Raw genomic sequence first — 13747 nt, 5'->3', positions numbered from 1 at the left:
TCAAAGACATACAGTTAGTGAGGGCAGGGATTCATGGCGGGGCAATGCCGCAAACGGGCATCAGTACTAAATGAATTCTTAAGAAGATAAATGTATTTGTTTATTGAAGGAAATGAGGGAGGAGAAGAAGAAGAAGAAGCGCATGCTGAAACCGAATCACGTTGAACAAGTAAACCTGCATCGCATACAGATGTGGTCGGCTAGTTGGCTGTCTGGATGGATGGCTGGCTGGCTGGCTGGCTGGCTGCACAATTGCAAATGAAGCATAATGAAAAACAATGCTTTCTGCATGTATAACTATAGATCGCGAAGACGAATTCGTAAGCAAGGATTAAAAGTGGTTTGTATGGCTCGCCGGCAGTCTGCGTATTCCTTTCGCGATATATATACATATATATATATACATGTATATGTATGCAGGATGTGAGCGGGGTATTTAAAGAATAAATGAAAACTTATGTGAGTTATAGGAATACGTAAATTTTGCACGATGGAATGGAATACAAACTAGCGGCTTGTGGCATTGTTAGCGATTATGGTGGTGGCTGCCTGAAAGTGTGCATAACGATGATGACGATGTTAAGAATGTTAAGCTTATTTCGTTAAACACATGTGTATTAAAAATATATATATATATATATATATATATGCATATAAACGTATGCGTACATGTAAGCCTGTTCGATTGGTTGGTAATGTCGAATTAGCGTACAACTTTAACTGACGCGGTTGCCACCAACTGTTTTAGTATGTATTTGCCAAAGTTGTTATACTAATGTGCTTTCTCAAACAGATGCATAGATATATGCCTACATACATATATATGTATTCGTAAGAAATACTCATTGGTTTTTTCATGTACGCAAATCCTATAGAGCACGATGCAAGTGATTTGTTTTTATTTTTCTTATATGAATATGTCGTATATATATATATATATATATATATATATATATATGTGTTTTGTATATATACGTATATATTTATTTTGTTCATTTCATTTGGTAAGTTTCTCAACACGTTAAGATTGTTAGCGATGGTGTGGTGTTGGCGTCAATGGCATCAAGCATTATAATTGAGGTAACACTACTGACACTCACAGACATTGCAAGGAATATTAAGCAACCAGAACTTGACTCCGTGAACAATGTTTTGTATGCGTTAAGACTTTTTCATTTTTTTTTTGTTTCTTTACCATTCAGTAAAAAGCAACAACAATAACAACTAAGGCTATGGTTTTTGCACGGCCACGTAGCGTAGGCTGTTAACGCTGCTGCCGCTGTACAGCATTCAGCATATGCATGAATGAATGAATGAATGTGTGTTTACGATGAATGTATGTGTTGGCCCAGATGTGTATTTTAAAGAAAAACTTTATGCCAAAAGAAAAAAATCCGAAAAAATGAAAAAAAACTTGTTACTCTGTATGCAAAAGTGGCACGACTGGCACTTATGCCACGATGAAGATAATCATGCCGCTGTTGCTGGCTGGCTGGCTGCTGATAATGGTGATGGTAGATGTTGTTGCTTGCTATTGATGTCTGTTTGTTTGTTGCTTTGTTTGTACATTGCAAGACTGGCGCTGACGTTTGCAAATATCTATGTACGCGTTTACTTGCTTATATATGCAAGAGTTCCAGACATTTACATATGAAACGTGTTGCCTGCTACTATATGTTTACGTATGCATAACGACGTTTGTTTGTTTGTTTGCCTGGCTGGTTTTGTTGGAAAAGTCGACACCAAGACGTGCGTGTGTGTTTATGTGTATACACACATATATATATATATATATATATATATAAATATGTTTTACATGTGAGGAGCCATCAACATCACCACCATAGACAGAATGGCCAGGCTTAGAAAGCCCTATGGTATATTACTTCCACCTTCAAAATGCATAGTCGCCATCTATCCTTTTTGTCAGACAGCAACAGAACCAGCCGCCGCAGCAACAGCAACCACGAACAACCGACTGTTAGTTCAATTGTTCAATAAGTTAAAAACAAATGATTTTAAATCCTCGCTATTCTTGCATACACAAGCGTATGATCATAATTTCAATTTCTTTACTCGAATGCAGGCATTACGTTGGTGTCTTTTTGAATTTATTTTTGTCGAGCATTGTTGTTGGGTGTGTGAGCTTTCTTGTTTTGTTCTTTCCCTTGAATTCTAAATCTACAATAGCAGTAGAGATTATGGAAAATTGAAATTCGCAACGAAACAGTCATACCAACAAAACTAACTACAACTACAATAATAATAATAACAATAACAACAATAACAACAACAACAACAATAATAATAGCAATATATTATAAATAGTAAGAACAACAATACCGACAATAACAATGTTTGCAGCGTGGTTTTATGCATCTGATAAACTTTAAACACATCGAACATTAATTTCGTTGAAAAAGGAACCAAGAAATTTATACTCGCCCTGAAACGAATATCGCATCACCGTCATCAACTCAAATAGATACAACAGAAACACAAAAAAAAGGTCTTTTGTTAATTGTGGGCGTGTCAGAAGATCGATCAGTACCACAATCATAATAGTATGTGGCTTAGATAGATTCAAAATTATGAAGTCTTTGGTCCTAAATCTTGCAAGCGTTAAAGTCGAAAATTATTGAACAGTTGACGCATGAAAATGGTAATTATATCAAAACAAAGCACTGCACTCTTTCCCTTAAGATGAAGAATAGTTTTCTAAGAAACTCTGTTTTCTTTTACTTTCTACAATATATTTCGGTTATAGGGCAGAAATAATGCGTAGAATCGCGAGAATATTTGTACTATTTATGAGCGAGATACAACATTAAAAAAGCATAAGTCTAAGATGAGCTGTCTTTGAAGACTTTCTCCTGTCATGTAAATAATGTATGCTTTGACAAAAGTTGATTGCAATTTACGTTTAAATACCCGTGACGTCATGCTGAACCTAAGGGTCCTCAAAAAAATAATCCTAATAATATTTTATAATATTTGCAATTAACGAGCAAGGCATGGCATTAAAAGTAATAGCCAAAGAAGATTCAAACTTTATCGTTCTGGATATCTCGGCGCTCAAACCAATCTTAATACTGGCAACATTCAGGGTTGGAAAAAAGACTTTCACATATAAATGTTATGCGATTTGATCCCAACAAAAAAAAAAAAACTGCTTCAACGAAATTTTATCTAACTAAATTTGTTAATAACGTGTAACGAGAAATGGTTTATTGTAACAATAATGTATATAACGCAGTCGTGCGTTTATGAACGCAAATTAGTTAACAAAAGTGAACTGTATTCTACAGTTCAGTTATTTTAGAAGTGCATAGTGCAAATAAAACAAGAAAAGAAGGAGGAGAAGAGAGGCCCATGTGGCTTATTGCTTGCTTACTAACTACCTATAAAGCAGTTGACAATAAATTTTTTATTAAGCCCATGGAAAAAACTGATTTATGAAGTAAGACGTTAGATGATAAGTGTTGAAACGCTCTGAAAGCTAGCAGACAAGCTAACTGAAGCAAGCGGAGACTAAATTAATTTATTATAATTACTATTATATTCTTGCGTTACGGCTGATCGCTACCCATCAGAGAAAACAATGTGTGTTCGGGTCACAGCTTTTTTGTGACTTTGACCAATTGACCAATTGGCCAATGCCAATTTTTTTTGAATAAAAAAGAAGCCGTTAAGTCATGCAAGCCCAAAAAAAAAAAACTGCCTTGTGACTTATGACGTTTCTGGGATGTGGTTCAGAAGACCACAAATAATCGCAAGTTGCTACGAAATTATAGAAACTAAACTAAGTTTAAGTATTTTTTCCAAAATTTTTGTTGGAATTTTATGCACAAGATAATGTCAATGCTACTAAGAACATCATCTACTGATTGGATTATGCGGTTGCCGAGTGATCTAGCATATGCTTTGCATAATGTTACAAATCATATCGAAAAATTAATATTCTTTCAGTCAACGGCGATGCTTACAATGTCAGGAAAATAGGAAGCGAAGTAAACGACATACAGAAGCATTATAGTCATAGTCAGGCTTTTTTGCCAAATAGAAGCTTCAATATAAATACACACACACACACACACACACACACACAAGCATTCGTGTATACATTTATATAAAATGTGTGTTTTCAGCAAGTGCTTGCTTGCTTTTGTACAAGCCTGGTCGCTCCTTATTCAAATTTTCTTCTTGGTCTTCGTCTCCTAAAAAGAGTAGAACGAAAAAAAAAAAAAAAAAAAAAAAAAAAAAAAAAATTAAAATAAAAGAAATTACAAATGTTGTTGTATGCATTGTCATTCTTCTACTGACGTCAGTTTGTGAATTTTTTTGTTCGAATCCTTCTGTGCTGTTTTGTAGAGATATTGACGAATTTTATCTTCATTGTTCAGGCTTACATATGGTGCTTCTTTTCTGCTTTTTTTTGCCCATTTTTTTATTTTTTTTATTTTCTCATTTTGCTTGCGCTCCGTTCTGCCATTATAGAATAACATGTGTGGAATAAAGTTCACTTTCGTTAAATAATTTGCGTAAAACATACATAAGTCATCGTAGTTATGAGAACGTGGCTGCGTTTTAAATTTGCAACCGAATGTGCCCGCATATGATTTAACTGATTGAATAGAAAAACGGGCATTCGATTGTATCATCATAATGGGCACTCTGTGTACTCTGTGCGAATGCATTGTTTTATTTAAACAGAGAATCTTTTCAACGTTCGTTGCACTTTTTAACATAAGCAAAGCTTGACGAAATAATGGCTACGACGAAGAATCTAGATTAGTTAGGGTACACTCATGAATTCAACGAATAGGAAAAACATGTTTAATGCTTTTTCCATCGCCGTTAAATTGGTATGTAGTAGAGATTTACAAATTTACTGTCGGTGACGAATGAAAGACATTTTAAAGAATAGATTTCATTTTATTCATCTTCAACTAAAGATGAAAGTCGATTTTTTATACTAAACGGTTAATAGTAGGTGTTTGTTAAAACTTTGCTCAGCGACTTCTACTGGTAAAAATCATAAAGATATGGGAAATATCGGTGTATATAACGATTGAAGAACACTATCCAATTTAATATTATTGATGTATCCAACGTACGTCGACGCTGATGAAAAAGCGCTAAAAATTCTTCTTCTTCCAGATTCATTAAATTTATTTCTTATTTGAAGAAATCTGCCGCCGAACACACATGGCGACACTGCTCCATCATATCCCAACTGACGGTTTTGGATTCAACGGTTTAGAAGGGGCGACACGAATTGACTGAAAGCGCTATTTTGGCCACTTGTTGCAAGAATTGTCCAGGATACACTGTTGCAGCTCGAATGGGAAGTGCTGCCACATTCAGCGTACCCACCAGGTATGGTGCCTTCTGTTTACCACTTGTTCAGATCGATACAGGGCGGTTCGTCTGATACGCGGATCCGCAAAGTTGAAGAAGTGCGGTGGGTGGATCGCTGCCAAATCAATATAAGTTCTTTCGACATGATATAGCCATGTTGTCGAAAATGTTGTAAAACGTTATGCAACTGTACCAATTTTTCACAATAAATGTCTTTTTCAAGCGAAAAGTTTGCCAACACCTAACATTATCCAGTAACTTTATAAAATATGCAACTTCCTGAAGTGCAAACACTTGCACGCATCCGGTTAGCCATGTCTGCCTGTTGCTTGTTCTCTTACTTCGAAGCTAACGGTAGGCTAGGGTATTGAGAAAATATGGTAGAAACTGCATATTCTTAATTGTTTGTTTTAGATATAATTAAGGCTAAGGGATGGAAAAAATTGACCGGGCAGTCTTAGTGTTCATTCTATTTCAGTCCAAAAATTTATTTGTTTGGAAAAAATAAATAATAATAGTAGTAATGATAGTAGATGTCAAAGCAATAACAGATGTCGATTTAACATTTCATATGAATTTGTGCACTATGATCGAAAAATAGGGTGAATTTCTTTATAAAATAAGAAATCTTTATTTATTTATAGTGCTATATAGTACATAGTAGTATAATTTTCCCCGACTTCAGGGTCTAACGATTCCGATACGAGGCTGTTAAGTCAATGTCGGTTCCTCGAAACGGTCAGACAAATCTTCTTCATCCGTTATGCCTTCAAATACTTTCCTCGATTCGGCTTTTGTCTCCTCAACTGAGTCGAAACGATGTTCTCGGAGTGCGCTTTGAGGTTTATCGAACAGCCAAAAGTCGGGCGGTACTAAATCACGCAATGAATGCGAATATTTCACAGACGTTAATGCGACGACTTTCTTTCAAGAAATTAAGTGTTTTTGTTGACACCAATTGAGATTTGACAGGTTTGAGGCAGAAGACATCTTTTATAATGATCATGAAAGTTTGCATATAATGTTGGTGCAAAAGACCTAGGAAAGCAATTCACATCCCTTCAATCAAGAAAAAAAAAGTAAATCCGTTCGGTCATTGGCACTTGTGGCGTATGCGATCCCTTGTGGATCGCCATTGATGTTGTTACCATTGCTGCTGTTATTTGCGAAGCACCAAATCAAATTTGTGATCTTAAGTGGCTGTCATATATTTGGTATGTGGCATCAGGGCTTGCACCTATTACGAGACTATCTGAATGTTTTTAATTAAGGTTAAAAGTTCCTCAGAACATTGTGCTCCTCTATTCTTTGGAACTAGAGAGGTTTTGTAAGGATTATTTTAACAACATGGTGCAACTCTTCAATAACTGCATTGTCAATTTTAGTTTCCCAGGATCAAAAAGCCTGTCTACAGATCCGGCATATATTTCAAATGACCGTGATTACGGTTTAGTTATAGAAACCATTTACCTGAGCTTCCAAATTTGTATGTAATATAAAGTGAAGCCATTGAAAGACTGGACTACCAGACCTAAAGGGCAATCGAAAACTAAATCTAATTCGTGTTGTTCTTGTGCTAACCTACACTTGACACTTGTCATGACACTTACGTAAAAGTATACCAGAGCAGCGACACCGGTGTCCCTCATACATTTGCTTAGCACTGAAATATTTACATCAAGATCATAAGAGTGGCACAAAAGGTTTTATTTTTTATTTTCAGATCCATTTTTTTAAAATGGCGTACTCAAAGTAACAAACAGATCAACAAGTAAAAAATATTGAAGAAATTCGCTGATTCCTTGGTATCTTTCCATTTGACTTGTATATGTCGATAGAAGTATTGATTAAATTTTGTAGATTTTATAGAAGAGGATCAGTTGTATGTCAATAAAAACAGAGAGAGAGAGTGGATGGGGGTGGAGGAAGGGACGGTAGGGGGGCGGGGGGGGGGGTGTACTTGTTGATCGGTAAAATTTCTTCTATTTGATCCATAAGCAATAGTAAGACGGTGAATATGATCGTTTGCATGGTATCATTGAAGCCTTTATTTTGGCACTTCTTGTATATTTTACTTAAAAAAAAAATGCAAAAAATCGGAAAAATTCTATTTAAGTTTCCAAAAAAATTTAATTAATAGATAGTAGGACTTGCGCTTTCTGTTCGCAGCTTAAAAGTAGCAAAGCAAGAAAGAAATCTTAAGCAGGTCGAAAATGAAAGGGAAAAGCAATAACAAAACAGCAGTAACAACAAAAGGAATGATTCCCTAAAGCCATTGTATTATATTGAGACTAAAAATTGCTATATTGTGGAGAACGTTAAATAGACGAGTAACCTCAACCTTCTTCATTGGCAGTCATGGCAATAGCATGTGACACTTGAGGGCAAAACGGATTCGTACATTGTCAAAAGCATAACGTATATATTTATGTATGAGCGCGTTTGTTTGTATCGATGAGGATAGTATGGATGTATGGATGTATGTTTATATGTTTGTCTGTGCGTAAACTGAAGACATGAAACAGTTTCATTTTATATAAGTTTGTACGTATTGATAGGTTGGTTGGTTGGTTGGTTGGTTGTTTGGTTGTTTGGTTGACTTTCATGTGGAAGCGACTGCCACGACAATAAATACGGTAACGACAATAGCAATATTAACAAACAGCAACACCAACTGTAGACCTTTGATCAGTGGATAAAGTGGCTAAATCCAAACAAATAACAGAAGCAGCACAGCAATATCACCGACACACAAATGCAGCTGAATTGAATTGAAATGAAACAACGAACAACTGAATATCGAGGATATAACAAACACAACGCCATTAACAACACATATCAACATATAATAAAAGTGGCAGCAGCTTAAGCAACGGCCAACAAATAGCAGAACAGCAGTTGCTGGCGATGGTCATGCGGCGCCAGTTGTGTCATATTTTTGTGGAATGTGCTGTTTGCTTATTGCTTGTTGTTGGCGTTACTCTTTTTGTTCACTACACCCAATGCTAAAGTCATGCCATACTACACTTTATACCCTTCTTCTCTGCCTTGCCACCATTTACCACTTAAGCAACCAGCCGGCTGACCAGCTACGATTGCCTTTTTAACCATCCACTGTATGCATGCATATGTATGTGGATACATGTTTATTCTCATAACAAGACACAAAATACTTGGCAATTTCAGCAAAACGCAAACGAAGAAAAAAACAAAAACGAAAAATAAATGAAAATAAAGTGGAAACAATAACAGAAAAGCCAGCAACGACAACAACGCCAACAACCATAAAGCAGTGGAATCGAAAAGTAAAAAAAGAAAAGTAAAACCAAAAAAAAAATAAAAAAAAAATCCAATGCATAAAAAAGCAGAAGTTACATTAAGCCACTTCAAGCCATTTGCTTGCTTGAGAATCAACGAGACGACGTTTGTTTTAAATACCACTACCAGTACCACCACCATTGACTTGCACCGCAAATCGACCCAACACAGACCTACTCTCACTGTCCAGCATCATCTGTGCCATGCAAACAAGCAGTGGGCGCATTTGTAAAAGTTTTTCAAGCGTTTACAACTTTCCACTACACACCAGACAGCATGTTAACTGCATCGTTGCATAATTATGCCATAACATCAGCCTCCAGCTTCACTTGATTTCAATTCAAATAAAAAATTATGCGTAATACAAAGCAGCATCAGCAGGTTTCTCTGTCTCCGTCTAATTGCCTTTACAGTAAACAGAAAAAAAAAATGCTTACCTTTTTGGAAATAGCTTCGCCCGTTTCTAAGGGAGCTGCAATGCTTCTACTTTTCGTATAAATTGCATAAGAACAAGGTATTGTAAGCTGAAGGGCGTCAAATGATTCGGTCCTAATCATAGCTAAACTTCTTCTGATCTTTTTCTTTTTTTTGTTTTTTCGCTTTTTTTTTTTGCATTTTGCATTTCAGTTAATTTTCATATTTTTCACGAGTGAATCGCACGCATACGTACACAAACAAATGCAGTAATGCTTGAATCGCTGGTAATGTTCTTTGCCTGATGCTGGCACTGCTATCGTCTAAAAGCAGACTGTTTCACCAACCGCACGAGGAATGCGGTTTAGCATTGTGTTGCTTCTGCATTAGAACGGTGCGATGTGGCGGTATTTCTCTTACAAAAGAATCAACAATCAGCATGAGCTAAAGCAAAAGCATCGTTATCATCATGGTCGTCATCATCTTTATTGCCATCATCTGCATTCAGCCAATGATTACGAAAAAAAAAACAAAAATAAAAAAAAAATAAAAAAAAAAAACAACAACTATGTTCTCTACTATATACGAACTATTGCCGCTTTACACTCCAAGGGCCGCCGTCTAAGGCAATGCATTGAACTGCTGCATACAATTGTTGCAGCATAATTTGTGTGCGATGGTTGTGGGTCTTCTTCAAAAGGTTTTCGTTTTTCATTTGTTGTTGCTGTTGTTGTTGTTGTTGTTTTTAGTTTTTTTTTTTTTTTTTTTGCTCTAAACAAATGCAATTTTTACATTCGTTTTTTTATTTATTTTTTTTCTTGTTGCAGAATATGAAAAGTTAGAAAATATTTTGATCTAAATTACTTTATTCCTAAAAGTGCGAACTTCAAGAATTTTATCTCACTTGCATTCGCAGATGCGCAGGTTATAAAGATTCGAAATATTAAGCGACGTTTCAATATGAGAAGAGCACAAAAAAAATCAGCTGTGGGTTTGTTTTTTTTGGGTATCCGCCAGCTCTCTATTTTAGTTGCGTTTTCGCTTTATTTTAATGAAATTAAAAAAGTCATCTTTACTCTCATACTGTAAAGAAATTTACTGCTGTGCGTATACAACTGTATTTTCTTATGCAAACCATTATTATATTCAAAGAGTGTAGTTTAGGTCCACACGAAACCAATACTTAGCTTGCTATACTTAACAAGCTCCGGTAACGAAGCAATTGTGACGTCAACGCTCTTATCTATTGCATCTATATTTCTGAAAAGTTTGTTTAATTACACATAAGCCGGGTGTAATACCATTGATTTTGTACTTCCACCTAAAGGTGACGAATAAAAAGGTTTAATACGAATTTCGATGGTCTAAAAATGTTCTCAAAGATAGAATGATCGCGTCAATGGACAGATATGCATTTCGCAATTTTGCTAGCCATGCCAATCATTGATATGCGGAGTCTTTAGCAGATAAGAGAATATTTGTATTCCGTATAATAAATATACGAGCACAGGTTAGGAAAGGCATAGGCAGGATTAGATACAAGACAAATTAAAAGCCAGGTTCGTTGGTTCAGGTGAATTCTACTATTGTAATTAATCATAAATACTACTATGGATGAGTAAATACTTCACCAAGCGTTTATAAAACAAAACCAAGGTAAAAAGACACATCATCCCACAAATATTTATAAAATCACTTTTCATAATATGAGGCTATTTGAAAAGTGGACGAAAAAGTAATTTGGTCCCAATCATTTTCAATAGCGTTCGTTCTTAGGTCAGAACACGTCAATCTAACAAATTTCATTAAAATATCTCATAACTTGTGGCCTATAGGCTGAATACAAGAAAACTGGAAGGACACAGACACTTGAATCAAATCAGAAAGCGATTCTGAATCGATCAGTACAGCAAAGGGCGGACCTATCCCAAGTCCTTGTGGGCGTAAAATTATGAGATATATATCTTTATTTTATAATGTAGCATAACAACATTTAAAGAATATGAAAATATTCGAGTAAAGATCTGATTTGTAGAAAGACAAAGTGAGGATGGTTTCTCTTACACCCACTACCTATGTCTTAGAGAGAAATTTACAAATAAAAAGCGGCAATGGCTGTAAGATCGCTCATGAAAGTTAGAAGGAAATTATTATCGTTTTGTCTATGGTGTAGCGAACAAAAACCACAGGAAACAGAGTTGCCTTCAGTTTTTATAGTGCTGTAGGCGTGTATTTTGGCAGATTGTGCCCAATATTAATATAGCGCAGACACTTGCAACGTTTGTGCCAAATTTGAAGCTGATACCTTGGTTTTTTCGACCGGCGGAATGTTTGCCATAAATATCACATAAATTGACAGACAGGCATGCCAATCATAATCAAGAATTTATATAAAGCGTCTTTCTGAGCATTGCAAACATTTTGAGATTATGAATATACTTATGACCTTCCATGGTGGTGGGCATAAAAACAATCACAAACATATGACAATTTTTTGAGCAGAGTGTATGTAGACGCAATTTTCATATGAGATATTAGTCAGTGTTGATTAGCTTGTGTGTTAACCTAATTAGTAATTTTGAATTGATATCTGAGATGCATATTTTCAACGAGACTCTATATCAATGGAATACGGATTTGATAGATAACTTTAGGCTTTCTTGATATCTTTCTAGACTTCATTGCTACTTCCATCAGAGCTCTATTTGGGCTTTTTCTCCTTCTTTTCGCTTGTTTATCTATGCAGGCATTGTGATCTTCTCGGTTATCCTTATTTTGATTTTCTTAACTTATGAAAGGTAGTCCTAATGTTTAACGTCAAAATTTGCTATTAAGAATCTTTTAGCTATTATGGCATTGTAACTGAACAGTAAGTATATGACGAAACTCCACAAATATCTAATAGCGTTAAGAGTCGAATTCTTTTATCATTTCAATTACATAATGCTTTGCTGAAAACTTACGGTTATTATTGTGCACCCCAGTGCGTTCTAATACTCACACAATGCTTATTACTTTTTTGGATATGCTTCACACTGTGCGCTTGAATTTTTCGAAAGTGTAGGCACATTCTAATATATGTTCTAGTCATGTTGGCTTTTGTTGCCTGGAGACATTACAATTTTCTCCACAATGTCATCAATGATATGAATTTCGGCAAATGAGTGGCGCTTGATCATACGCAATTTAGTGTTAAGAGATATTTCTCTGCTCATCAGGATTATATCGAATCATGTTGACCTCTTGAGAAACGTCAAGTAACTTTCGCTTAAGCAGTAAAATTAGTGAGATGCTGAACACAATATAAAAATGCATTTGCATCGTACATCATGCAAAATAGTTTTTTTTTTATATGCTTTTTACTCAAGCAATGTAATGTAATTTATAAGTTCGACTACACATCCAACATCTAACATACACTCAAATTATATTTTCACAGTTGTTGCATGATGAGCGAGGCAAATGCATTCACTGTATTCCGAATTTAACACAATGATATTTACTAGTATTACTTTGTTTAATAGGGACTCAACCATGTTAGATTTATATTCGATTACGTTAATTTGTTTCCTTATATCCTCCAGACATCAACTAGTATTGACAGACAGTTTAACTTTAACAAAGCATGTAGGAGTATGTAGCTGCTGATGAACAACAAACACTAATTTACTTAGTTAAGGTTGTTTGTGAAAATATTAAGAATAGAAATCAATTTATATATTATTAGTATTAATGAAAAGAAATTTAATAATAGGAATCGTAAACGTTTACATGTGTGGGTCTGAGCGCAAGATATCCACAGACAATGTAAAATTCAAATAATTCGTAATTGTAGGATTGATTGCTAAGACCTCCTAGTGGTCTTGTTTCGTTTAAATACTTGTAAGTGTTTAACATATGGTGTAATAATGAAACCTTACATAAAAACATACCAACACTAACCGTACAACAACCCAAGCACTTCCTAATAAACAAACAATAAAACGATTTTCATTCATAAAAATTTCATAAAAAAGGAGGTGTGATTGCTTTTACCCTCAAACACACGTGCACACAAACACATATATATATATATATATGTATATATATATATATATAGTCATGTATATATACTTATATATATGTATATGTATTTATATATATATATATACATAATGTATACACACATGTATATATATATATATTTACATTTGCATATATATATATATATGTATATATGCATATATACAACCTACAACTATACAAAACCTAAAATCTCATTGCAATCAACTCAAACCAATTCAGCCAACTTGCATGTCGCCAAGCAATGAGAGCGATGAAGCATTGACATGTACCGAAACCAATATGAAACGTTTAAACAAGTACGAAGAAAAACAAAAAAAAAAATATAAAGAAAAAAAGTAAAAGCAGCTAAAGCAAAAAAAAATGTTTATTATGCTTTCTATGTAAGGCGCCAATTAACTCATCTCGCCAACAACGTCAATATTAACGTTTAAACGACGAAAAATCTTAGATACGTACATTTTGCTTGAGTCATTCATGCCAAACCAATCCCCATTCAATGCATCAAACATGTTTGAAGTATTAACAATTGTTGACTTGTTTACACAGTTATGAGCACAATGTGTTCTTAATAAGTGAGTTGGTTCGAAAT

Source organism: Glossina fuscipes, unplaced genomic scaffold, assembly GCF_014805625.2.
Source record: "Glossina fuscipes isolate IAEA_lab_2018 unplaced genomic scaffold, Yale_Gfus_2 26, whole genome shotgun sequence".
Lineage (NCBI taxonomy): Eukaryota > Metazoa > Arthropoda > Insecta > Diptera > Glossinidae > Glossina > Glossina fuscipes.
Note: the sequence above shows the minus strand (reverse complement) of the source record.